Source organism: Haemaphysalis longicornis, unplaced genomic scaffold, assembly GCF_048455015.1.
Source record: "Haemaphysalis longicornis isolate Haplotype H1 unplaced genomic scaffold, Haemaphysalis longicornis Haplotype H1 scaffold_8, whole genome shotgun sequence".
Lineage (NCBI taxonomy): Eukaryota > Metazoa > Arthropoda > Arachnida > Ixodida > Ixodidae > Haemaphysalis > Haemaphysalis longicornis.
Window position 1 is genome coordinate 7,307,760 of NW_027526445.1, and position 11,774 is coordinate 7,319,533.

The following is an 11,774-nucleotide window of genomic DNA, read 5'->3' on the forward strand; positions in this document are numbered from 1 at the left end:
GAATTCTTGCTCTGCATCGTAAAAAAACCTTGTGTCAAAGAGAAATGTCCTCACGAATTTCTGAACCACGAGGAGTTCGTGGATATACCTTTGGTTTTGGAATACGTAGTAATCGTTGCTGAGTAGCCACCATCCCCCTACCCCGGCCAGGGTCGTGTAATACCCTGCATTTCCGCATAAATACTGATATCCTGGAAGTTAAACCTGTACTCATTGTAAAAGCGTAGATGTAGTCAATTGATCTAACACAGACAGACAGACAATGAACTTTATTGTATTGATCTAACAAAATTATAAAAATTAAAAAAAAACGTAATAAAGGAAAGTAATATCGAAAATGGCAAACGGCCCAACGCGGGAGTCGTGGATGGTTGCAGGTTATGTTAAAATTCAAAGTGATGTGATGCTAGGGCATATGGGATATCAAATTGAAGTACTCGAGAAGGCAAATCACGTCGGACAAACAAAAAATGTTTCGTGTCATAATCATAAATCAATATGCTGAGTCATATGAAGTGTTGGAATTCATAATGAGGACCTGTAGGGGTGTGGATTCTCAAATTAAAGTTTCGATTACGCAAATAGCGTTGGACAAATAGGAAATACACCCTTGCCCTGACAATGACATAGTCACAGTGACTCATACAATAGTTTAAAATCCTGTGGGATACCACAAGGGTGTGTGGAGTATCGCACTAAAGATCTCGGTGAGGGATTCGCGTGGGAGAAAGAATTGATTCCCAGTTATAATATTGACACAGTCATGGTGAGTCATACATATGGTTAACATTCCATGCTATGTGCGCTAGGGTGTGTGGGATGTCAATTTGAACTTCTCAATGAGGTAAATCACGTGAGACAAATAAAAATTCTTCCTGTTCATACTCATGACATAGTCACGGTGAGTCATCGATTGGGTTAAAAATCATTGATTCCGTGGCTGGTTATGGGGTATGAAATTAGAAGTCTCGATGAGGGGAATCACTTGGGACAAATAAAAGATGCTTTCTCGTTATGCTGATGGGATAGTCATGGCATGTCATAAATTAGGTTTAGTTTTAAAAAAATGGCGCGAGGGTGTGTGGGGTATCATATAAACGTTTCGATGAATCAAATTATATGAGGCAATGAAAAGGTCATTCCGCAGATCAACACTAGTCGGGATTAGATAAACTGCGCAAATTCTTCGTAGATGTTTGAAAGGTAGCGCAAAAGAAATTTTGTTGTGAAAGAGAAGGATTTGAGGGAGAAAATTTAAACCAGGCACTGACCGCATCGAAAGCTCATCATGTGCAGTCACTTCATGAGTAAAAAATGGCCGCCATCCCGCCCTGAGAAAGTGGATGTCCAGCGAAGCCATTGTAAGCCAGTAAACACGCTGAAGGGGGAGGGTATGAAATGTTCCTCGTCGTTTACGCGGGCTTGTCACTAGCGCTCGGCTTCTCTGGCGGCAAATGCTAGATCGTGCCTAGCCTGACGCATGTACGCGCCCTCGAATGACGTCACCTCCTCTTTTCGAGAATAGCTGAAAACCTAATCTTTACAACGAACCACATAAAGGGGAGGGTATTATTGTTCGCGGGCGCCTTATCATCCATAATGTGGTTTCGATGCACGTTTTGTAAACTTTTTATACGAATGCTGAGCTCTATGCTGTATGCCTGCCTAGATTGAAGCATGCGCGAGGCGTCTTGGTCGAGACACGGGAAATCGCCCCTACAAGGGAAATCGTCCCTTTGGTAAAGGGCTTCTGCAAAAACGCAGAAACGTTTTTTGGTATAAAAACATCAAAGAGCTACTAAACCATTACTTCGGCTTCTATTCACAAGTTAGATTTGGCACAGGAAAATGTTGTACTTGCACCATTCGGAATCAGAGGGTGCATGCCGAAAGTATTAATGCCTATAGAGAAAACCTGCTTCTTGTGCTTCTTCCCGCACTCAGCATTGAAGCCTTTAAAAGGTGAACTTCAATTTAAGCTTTATAATAAGCTTGATAAAAATTTCCCCACAGTTTCAATATGTGCTTCTGAGAGTGAATTTCACACTATTTACGTACTTGAACAAGACTGACTTTTCTTTCTTCTGTGCATGCTCTCTCTACAATACTCTTGTTTTTTTTACATTTGCAGTTTTTAAGGTAATTAAAAGCATGAAGAGTTAATTAACGCCTATGCTCGTGGGTATCGATATTCCGGAAATACTTATAAAACAGAAGCCTGAGTTGTCAGTACAAAGGGCGCCACTGCATTGTAATGGGGTTTAGTTCCCTCATGCTTTTAGTGGCAGCCATAAAACTTAAGTTTGAAACACTTGCCTATTTTAAATTATCTTAAAGCGGTTTGTTTCTTTATGCCCATTTTATTTGTTTCTCATGTCCTGTGATTTTTTAGAAAACTTCGTCTCAAATTTCGTAAATATTGGAGGGGCTTTTCTGGACAAATTGAAAGCGATTTGGTAGAGATGACACAAGAGTGTTGAAGGCACATGCCATGGTAATTTGCTTCTCTATCTCAATTGACTTACTTTGAATGTCTTTTGTCTTGTACAAAACAGGTACTCATGTTTCCTGGGAAGCGTACGGACTTCCGTGCACAAATTCAAAGTGATTCGGCAGGGCTGACACCATAGCCTCAAGACTTTTCTTACTGAAGAAAATTAATTGGTTTTTGAGGGGTTCGAGAAAACGTTTTTAAACCCCTAAATACACAAAATACAGATGATTCAAAGCATTATCCAACAACCCTACTTTTAATGTGTTCAGGTGTACAGCTGGCCAAAAATTCTCACATTCAGAATTCTCGCCCAGACGTAAAAGAAAAAAAAACAAAGCAAAAAAACAGAAAAATAGAATACACATTGCGTACGTGCACATTTGAGAAACGTGCAGAAAAAAATTGAGTTTTAGTAACCTAGTTTTTCAGGTATAAAACAGCGTTGCACGCCTATGGCCCGTGCCTCGTGGTGAAATACAACCTTCATATCAAAATACACAATTTTGAATGGTTCTATGGAAAATATTCCGGTTTGAAATTATTAGACCCACAACTCAGTCCACACGAGATGTAAAAACATCTAAAACATTACTTCAGCCAGCAACACATTCAGCGCAGCCAAGTAATACGGACAACGCTGCCTGGAATTGAAAACCAAGTTTCAGAAATCAGCTGTCATGCACTAGACTCGTGCCCAGCAAGCTTTCGGCGAGTGGCTGTCACACAACGAAAAGAGTTTAGCACTAAGAGTCTTTTACATTGCACTGCCACCTAGCACTTTTCAAAAGACACAATATCAATCATTTTGGAGACTTTGTCCCAATAGACCGTTCTTATAAAAAGCGTCACTACACTTACTAAAGCACCCTCCGCCAACCAAACTGGTCATTGAACAGCGGGAGGTGTTCAAGGCAGGTTGGAAGTTCTCTTCTTGTCTGAACTGATATGCGATGACTTGATGTTATCTTTCGACCTGCATCTGGAGCTTTTATCGCAAACGTAAGAGATGCGTGAAGTGCAGTCAGAAGTGGCGTGCTTTTTTTCGAACAGTAGGGTACGAACGGGGCGCTGTGGCAAATGGGCTTTACTACTGCCCAACATGAAGTTTTCAATGAGAAAATAAAACCGAAACTGATGGAAGCTGGCCGAAAATTCCACGTCTACGGTTTACAAATGCTAGGGACCTTCAGAAATAGCTTGCTCAGAATAAAGCTACTCTTGCTCAGAAACAAACATCACTAGTCAAACGTTGTTGTGATTTTCTAGTATTTATTACCTGTCAACGCCGTCAGATTACAATTTTATATATATATATATATATATATATATATATATATATATATATTTATATATTTATCCATATTCTATCGAGGATTTATTCCAAGGCCCTAGGACTGGGAGACCGGAAAGTCAGCTCAAGGAGCCAAGCATACGAAGTCCGCTCTGTCGTGTTGACCGAGAGCAAGAGCGAGAAGCAGCTTCTTCCTCCTTCCAAGCGTTTGCGATACGGCTGCCGTGTATTGTTGTCAATTTACTGCGATGATGACGCTCTACTGTTTCGGCACGTACCCTCTCATGGCGAGTGGACAGTGCTGCCTAAACTCCGGTTGCTCCTTCAATATTCTTGTATTACAGCGCACTACAAACAGGACACAGGGAAGGACGCAGACACAGCGCTGACTAACAACTGATGGGTTTATCCCAATAAACCCCTCAGTTGTTAGTCAGCGCTGTGTCTGCGTCCTTCCCTGTGTCCTGTTTGTAGTGCGCTGTAATACAAGAATGTCGAAATACCAACTCGCCCATCAGTCCACACTCGTTGCTCCTTCAAGAGTTGCGCTGCCGACGGACATCCTTACAATTGCCCCCGGGGAAAAAGAGCCATCCTGGTGATGAGGGAGTTGAAATGGTGAGAAGCTCAACGTACGGCTGGTGGCTCTGGACATGTACTATATCACGGCCGCGGCGTCGCTGGTCGGGTGATGGGGCAACGAGCTCGACAATGTTTTTGACAGGGGAGGTGCGTTTGATGACACGGTAGGGACAATCGTATCGCGAAATGAGCTTACTGCTCAATCTAGGAGCAGTCGTTGGCACCCACAGCGAAACAAGTGATCCGAGTAAGAAGCTTGCTGCAGAGGTCTTTTCGTCATGCTGTGTCTTCTGTCGATCTTGGTGGTTCTTGGTTAGTGAACGTGCCAGTTGGCGGCATTCTTCAGTGTGTTTCGCAACGTATGAGATGGGCGTGCACTCTGAGTCCTCAGGGTTATATGGAAGTATTGTGTCCAGCGTACAAGAGGGCTCGCGTCCATACAAAAGAAAAAAAACTTTTGTTGCGTATCGGTAATATAAGCATATGTAACAAATGGAAGGATGGTATCCCAATTAGAATGATCAGATGCCACGTACATGGCGAGGGTATCCCCCAGCGTCCCGTTGAAATGCTCGGTGAGACCATTGGTCTGTTGGTGGCACGCCGTTGTGGTGCGATGGATGGTGCGGCAGGGTCTGAGGAGGGCTTCTATAACTTCTGACAGAAAACCCTTCCTTTGTCACTGTGTAGTTCTGTAGGCGCTCGATGACGTAGAATGAAGTGCCGAAGGAGGAAAGAGGCAGCTTCACGCGCAGTTGCAGCCGGCAGTGCTGCCGTTTCTGCATATCGGGTCAGGTGGTCAACAGCGACAACAACCCACCTGTTTCCAGCTCCCGTGCAATGGAGAGGCCCATAAATGTCGATGCCGACGCGGTCTACGGGTCGTTCCGGACATGGTAAAGGTTGTCTAGGTCCAATTCCTTGGCGAGGTGGAGATTTGCGGCATTGGCAGTGAACACAGGTACATGCCACGCCAGTAGTACCGCAGTCGCAAACGTTGGTAGGTTTTGGATACCCCAGCATGGGCGCAGTGCGGCTCGTCAGTAAAATAGGCGCATATTTCTGCACGTAGGTGGTGCGGAATTACTAGGAGCCACTTGCGACCTCCGGGTTGGTAGTTGCGCCGAAACAGCAGACCGTCACGAATGGCGAAGTGCGACGCTTGCGGGCGTAAATTTCGAGATGCACCTTTCGCCGATGAGCCTGACAGGAATTTGAAGCTGGAGGAAATTTAGGCATCTTTCTTTTGCTCGGATGACATGGAGTGTATCCCCAGTGGTGAGAGGCAACAATCGCTAGTCGAGAATCGCTCACTTTCATGCTGCAACTGGGAGCGAGAAAGGGCATCAGCGTCATGGTGCTTCCGTCGTGACCGATAGGTAACGCGAATATCATATTCCTGGAGTCGCGTCCTAGGCGACCGGACGGATCTGTGAGGACAACCAGCAAAGCGAGTGGTGGTCCGTAACAACCTCGACAGGGTGGCCTTAGAGATACGGGCGGAACTAGGCAAGCGCCCAAAAAACAGCTAAGCGTTCTCGCTCTGTCACAGAATAGTTGGCCTCGGCTTTTTTTAGCGTACGACTTGCGTAGGAGACCACACACTCGTCATAACCAGCCTTTCGTTGTCCGAGAACTGCCCCCAAACCGACTCCGCTCGCATCGGTGTAAATCTCCGTAGGGGCGTCACGATCGAAATGCCGCAGGATTGGCGCAGATGTGAGGAGATGACACAGTTTAGTAAAAGCGTCGTCGCAAGACGTTGACCACTCAGAGATGCTGCCTTCCTTGCTGAGGAGCTCTGTCAGTGGCGCAATGAGGGATACAAAGTTCCGTACGAAGCGGCGAAAGTACGAACACAGCTCAATAAAGCTGCGAAGGGCCTTCACTGATGTCGGCTTCGGGAACTCTGCCAGAGCACGCAACTTGGCAGGATCCGGAGGGACACCAGCTTTAGAGACAACGTGCCCGAGGATGGTAAGATGTTGGGTGGCAAAATGGAACTTCTTGAGGTTTAGCTGTAGTCCTGCGGTAGTTAAGCACGTCAAAATTTCCTCAGGTCGAAAGAGATGCGTTGAAAAATTTGAAGACCACAATATCATCCAGGTAACAAAGGCACGCCTGCCATTGAGTCCACGGAGATTGTCGTCCATGATCCGCTCGAAGGTTGTAGGTGCATTGTAGAGGCAAAACAGCATAACGTTAAACTCATAGAGGCCATCTGGAGTAACAAAGGCCATTTTTGCACGATCAGCCTCCGCCATGGGGACCTGCTAATAACCTGAGCGTAAGTCAATATGAGAAAAAACTTTGCGCCTTGGAGACAATCGAGGGCGTCATCGATTCGTGGCAAAGGATATACGTCTCTTGGGTCATCTTGATAAGCCGTCGGTAGTCGACGCAACCCCGAATAAAACCCTCCTTCGTGACAAGCACTACCGGGGACGCCCATGGACTCGTTGATGGTCGAAACACAACACGTAGGAGCATGTCCTCGACTTGTTCGTCAATTACGCGGCGTTCAGTATGAGAAACCCGCTAGGGACGTTGTCGTAAGGGTGCGCGACTCCCGGTGTCGATGGTGTGTCCAACATTGGTGGTACGCTCTAGGGCAGTGTGCACAGAACCAAAAGATGTCCGAAATCGGTGCATCAGTGCAAGAAGTTGGTCTCGTTCGGACGGCGAAAGCTTGTCATCAACGGCGCCAATAAGAACATCTGCAGACTTCCGCTGCTGCAGGCGCCCAGAGTCCACTGACGTCAAGGGTTAAATCATCCCGAAAATCCAGAGCGACAACAGAAGCTAGGGTCTCGACGCGGCCGACGCACTCTCCACGTTGCAAGGTGCAGGGACATGAGCTGTAGTTAGAAAGGAGAAGTGCAGCTTGGCTGTTGCGGATTGGAAGCACGGAGAAAGGAAGCGGAAGATTTCGTCGCTGGTAGAACAGGGTAGAAAGCGTAAAGAGTACTGTCGCACTGGACAGAGGTGGGCACGATAAAGAAGCAAGGATGGGGCAATTAGGAGGAATGCTAACTTCTTCCACTAGGACCAGTGTGCGGGTCCCTCCCCGTCCTGGTACCAGCTACCTACCTCATCGGCCTTCGCGAAATCGTCGCGAGGGCGTGACCTGCGTTTGGAGTCGTTTCCTTACCCCGCACCACTACCAAAAACTGTAAGGAAGATTTATTCCAAGGCTAAAGGGCTGGAAGACCGCAAAGTTAGCTCAAGGAGTCAGGAGCACGAAGTCCGCTCTGTTGTGTTGACACAGAGCAAAAGCAGGAACCAGCTTCTTCTTCGTTCCAAGGGTTCGAGATGCGGCTGCCGTGTATTGTTGTCACTTGATTAAGATGATTATTCTCTACTGTTTTGGTACATCCCCTTTCATGGCGAGTAGACAGTGCTGCCTATACCCCGGTTGCTCCTTCGTAAATTGCCCTATATATATATATATATATATATAGTATAAGTAAAGAGTCGGATACACAGCAAGGACAATAACAAACAATGTTTACTTACGTAGCGGCAATGGGACTTGCCTTCATCAGAGTAAAGTTACATGATTACCCACATCTCCGCATAACCGGTGCGGTGCGTTCGCCATTACGCTATCCCCACAGCGGCTTCTCTCTCGACTTTAAAGCGGGGGTTTATATTTACAAGAGCTCTGAGGCCGTTCTACGTCTCCCGCGGTAGTCGAGGGGCGGCGCAAGTTGACCGGCCTCAGAGCTCTTGTAAATATAAACCCCCGCTTTAAAGTCGAGAGAGAAGCCGCTGTGGGGATAGCGTAATGGCGAACGCACCGCACCGGTTATGCGGAGATGTGGGTTCGAGTCCCGCTACCGGAAAAACGGCGGATTTTTTCTCGACTTATATTTTCGCTTATTTATCAATGAATCAAAGAAACGTGACAAGCACACGTCATTCGGCCCTATTAAAAATATTTCGAAAAAAGCCGAATAGCACTGGCAATGACGACTGCAACCTTGATATGTATATATATATATATATATATATATATATATATATATATATATATATATATATATATATTTATATTTATATACAGAAAGATAGGGCAGCAGTCTACAACGCCAAAGGAGGCATAGGGGTGTGATTGGTCTCTTTTCTTTTTAACTACGGGTAATTAAGTAAACATTTTTTTTAAATATACAGAAGAAAGAAAGAAAGAAAAACACGCGCCCAGAGTGGGGACCGAACCCACGCCTTTCGATTACATGTCGAATGCCTTACCAATTCGGCCATCTGGGCAACTGTGTTCTCCTTCACTTTCTGGGCTATTTATATTTACAAGAAGTGTATCTGACGCTTGAGGGTGATAGCCAGAGCCACTCTGACTACACGGGGAGAAGGGGACCTTCTGTTCTACCCCCGGGGCGTGCCTCGAACGTCTACAGCCTGTCATGAGCGGGTTACTGGCGGGAAGCTCTCTTATGCTACCTAGGCATCAAGGCTGCCAGAACCGAGACCCTCGCTAGGCTTTCGCAGTATAATATAGTAAGGAAATGAGGGTCTCGTTGAGGAAATACAGAAAGATAGGGCAGCAGTCTACAACACCAAAGGAGGCATAGGAGTGTGATTGGTCTCTTTTCTTTTTAACTATGGTTAATTAAGTAAACATTTTTTTAAAATATACAGAAGAAAGAAAGAAAGAAAAACACGCGCCCAGAGTGGGGACCGAACCCACGCCTTTCGATTACATGTCGAATGCCTTACCAATTCGGCCATCTGGGCAACTGTGTTCTCCTTCACTTTCTGGGCTATTTATATTTACAAGAAGTGTATCTGACGCTTGAGGGTGACAGCCAGAGCCACTCTGACTACACGGGGAGAAGGGGACCTTCTGTTCTACCCCCGGGGCGTGCCTCGAACGTCTACAGCCTGTCATGAGCGGGTTACTGGCGGGAAGCTCTCTTATGCTACCTAGGCATCAAGGCTGCCAGAACCGAGACCCTCGCTAGGCTTTCGCAGTATAATATAGTAAGGAAATGAGGGTCTCGTTGAGGAAATACAGAAAGATAGGGCAGCAGTCTACAACGCCAAAGGAGGCATAGGAGTGTGATTGGTCTCTTTTCTTTTTAACTATGGTTAATTAAGTAAACATTTTTTTAAAATATACAGAAGAAAGAAAGAAAGAAAAACACGCGCCCAGAGTGGGGACCGAACCCACGCCTTTCGATTACATGTCGAATGCCTTACCAATTCGGCTATCTGGGCGACTGTGTTCTCCTTCACTTTCTGGGCTATTTATATTTACTAGAAGTGTATCTGACGCTTTAGGGTGATAGCCAGCGCCACTCTGACTACACGGGGAGAAGGGGACCTTCTTTTCTACCCCCGGGGCGTGACTCGAACGTCTACAGCCTGTCATGAGCGGGTTACTGGCGGGAAGCCCTCTTATGCTACCTAGGCATCAAGGCTGCCAGAACCGAGACCCTCGCTAGGCTTTCGCAGTATAATATAGTAAGGAAATGAGGGTCTCGTTGAGGAAATACAGAAAGATAGGGCAGCAGTCTACAACGCCAAAGGAGGCATAGGGGTGTGATTGGTCTCTCTTCTTTTTAACTACGGTTAATTAAGTACACATTTTTTTTAAATATACCGAAGAAAGAAAGAAAGAAAACTAACTAAAGTTTGGGTTTGGGCTAGTTGGTTCATAATTTAAACTGGGAAACAGCGCTTTAAACGAGGACAGCGAAGAAGGAGACACAGCGCTAGTGTCTGTGTCTCCTTCTTCGCTGTCCTCGTTTAAAGCGCTGTTTCCCAGTTTAAAAAAGAAAGAAAAACACGCGCCCAGAGTGGGGACCGAACCCACGCCTTTCGATTACATGTCGAATGCCCTAAATATAAATAGCCCAGAAAGTGAAGGAGAACACATCGCCCAGATAGCCCAATTGGTAAGGCATTCGACATGTAATCGAAAGGCGTGGGTTCGGTCCCCACTCTGGGCGCGTGTTTTTCTTTCTTTCTTTCTTCTGTATATTTAAAAAAGGTTTACTTAATTAACTGTAGTTAAAAAGAAAAGAGACCAATCACACCCTTATGCCTCCTTTGGCGTTGTAGACTGCTGCCCTATCTTTCTGTATTTCCTCAACGAGACCCTCATTTCCTTACTATATTATACTGCGAAAGCCTAGCGAGGGTCTCGGTTCTGGCAGCCTTGATGCCTAGGTAGCATAAGAGGGCTTCCCGCCAGTAACCCGCTCATGACAGGCTGTAGACGTTCGAGTCACGCCCCGGGCGTACAAAAGAAGGTCCCCTTCTCCCCGTGCAGTCAGAGTGGCACTGGCTAACACCCTCGAGCGTCAGATACACTTCTAGTAAATATTTTCACGAAGACAAGGACGAAGCAGTTGTCTTGAATGAGAAATATGTTTATTAGAGCGAACTTGTGCTCCCCTAACAACTCAAATGAATACAGAGGCGGCGAAGCAGCGGTCAACAAAGTGACTTGCACAGGCGAGTGTCGTCGAACCGAATGCCCCGGCGTCCGCACTGCAGGCTTTTTATCTTTCGGCGCGCGTGGTTCTCGAAACGTCGATTCGCATCGAGAACATAGTAGATCCAAGAAGATTATTCTGGGCTGTTCACGTTAGATCGGAATGCTCTCCTATCACAACAGATAACACATGCGGCACAAAAAGAAAGAATGGAACACGCGCTTCCCTTGGCGCAGAGATAACGCAGACCGGCGCAGCCGGGCGGTAAAAGCAAAACACACATAAACAAACCCAATGTATGGTTCGCGGCATTACGCCCCCTCTAAGAGTGCATCGACCCGATGCTAAGATAAGCGACAGTCCGAACAAATGAAAATAAAAGTTCGTCATCGTCCGTAGAAAGGTTTTAGGCGAACCAGGTGGACGACTTCAGGCCGCCTGCATTGTCGTGATGTGCCGGAGTCACCATCGGGGATCACTTCGTAGGTAAGTTGGCCAACACGTCGTAGAATCTGGTAGGGCCCGAAATAGCGTCGCAGGAGCTTCTCACTGAGTCCGCGTCGTCGGATGGGAGTCCAAACCCACACACGATCCCCTGGTTGGTACTCGGCGTCTCGGTGTCGGAGGTTGTAGGGGCCCGCATCCACCAGCTGCTGGTCCGTTATACGAACTCGAGCGAGCTGGCGGGCCTCCTCCGCACGTTGAACATATCCGTGGACGTCGGCGTTGAGGTCGTCGTCTTCTACGTGCGGAAGCATGGCGTCGAGCATCGTAGTCGGCCTTCTACCGTAGACAAGCTCGAACGGCGTCATCTGCGTCGTCTCCTGGATAGCCGTGTTGTACGCAAACGTGACATACGGGAGCACTTCGTCCCAAGTCTTATGTTCAACGTCAACGTACATTGACAGCATATCTGCGATTGTCTTGTTCAGACGTTCTGTTAGTCCGT

The 11,774-nt window shown here is 46.6% G+C and overlaps 3 non-coding genes across 3 annotated transcripts; all 3 read right to left on the minus strand.

Moving 5' to 3' along the window:
• Positions 1 to 8,564: 8,564 nt before the first annotated feature.
• Trnat-ugu (transfer RNA threonine (anticodon UGU)) lies at positions 8,565 to 8,636 on the minus strand. The gene has a single exon. It is a non-coding gene; the product is annotated as a tRNA-Thr (tRNA).
• Positions 8,637 to 9,047: 411 nt separating this feature from the next.
• Trnat-ugu (transfer RNA threonine (anticodon UGU)) lies at positions 9,048 to 9,119 on the minus strand. Its single transcript has one exon. It is a non-coding gene; the product is annotated as a tRNA-Thr (tRNA).
• A 411-nt stretch (positions 9,120 to 9,530) lies between these two features.
• On the minus strand, positions 9,531 to 9,602 carry Trnat-ugu (transfer RNA threonine (anticodon UGU)). Its single transcript has one exon. It is a non-coding gene; the product is annotated as a tRNA-Thr (tRNA).
• Between the last annotated feature and the right edge of the window lie 2,172 nt (positions 9,603 to 11,774).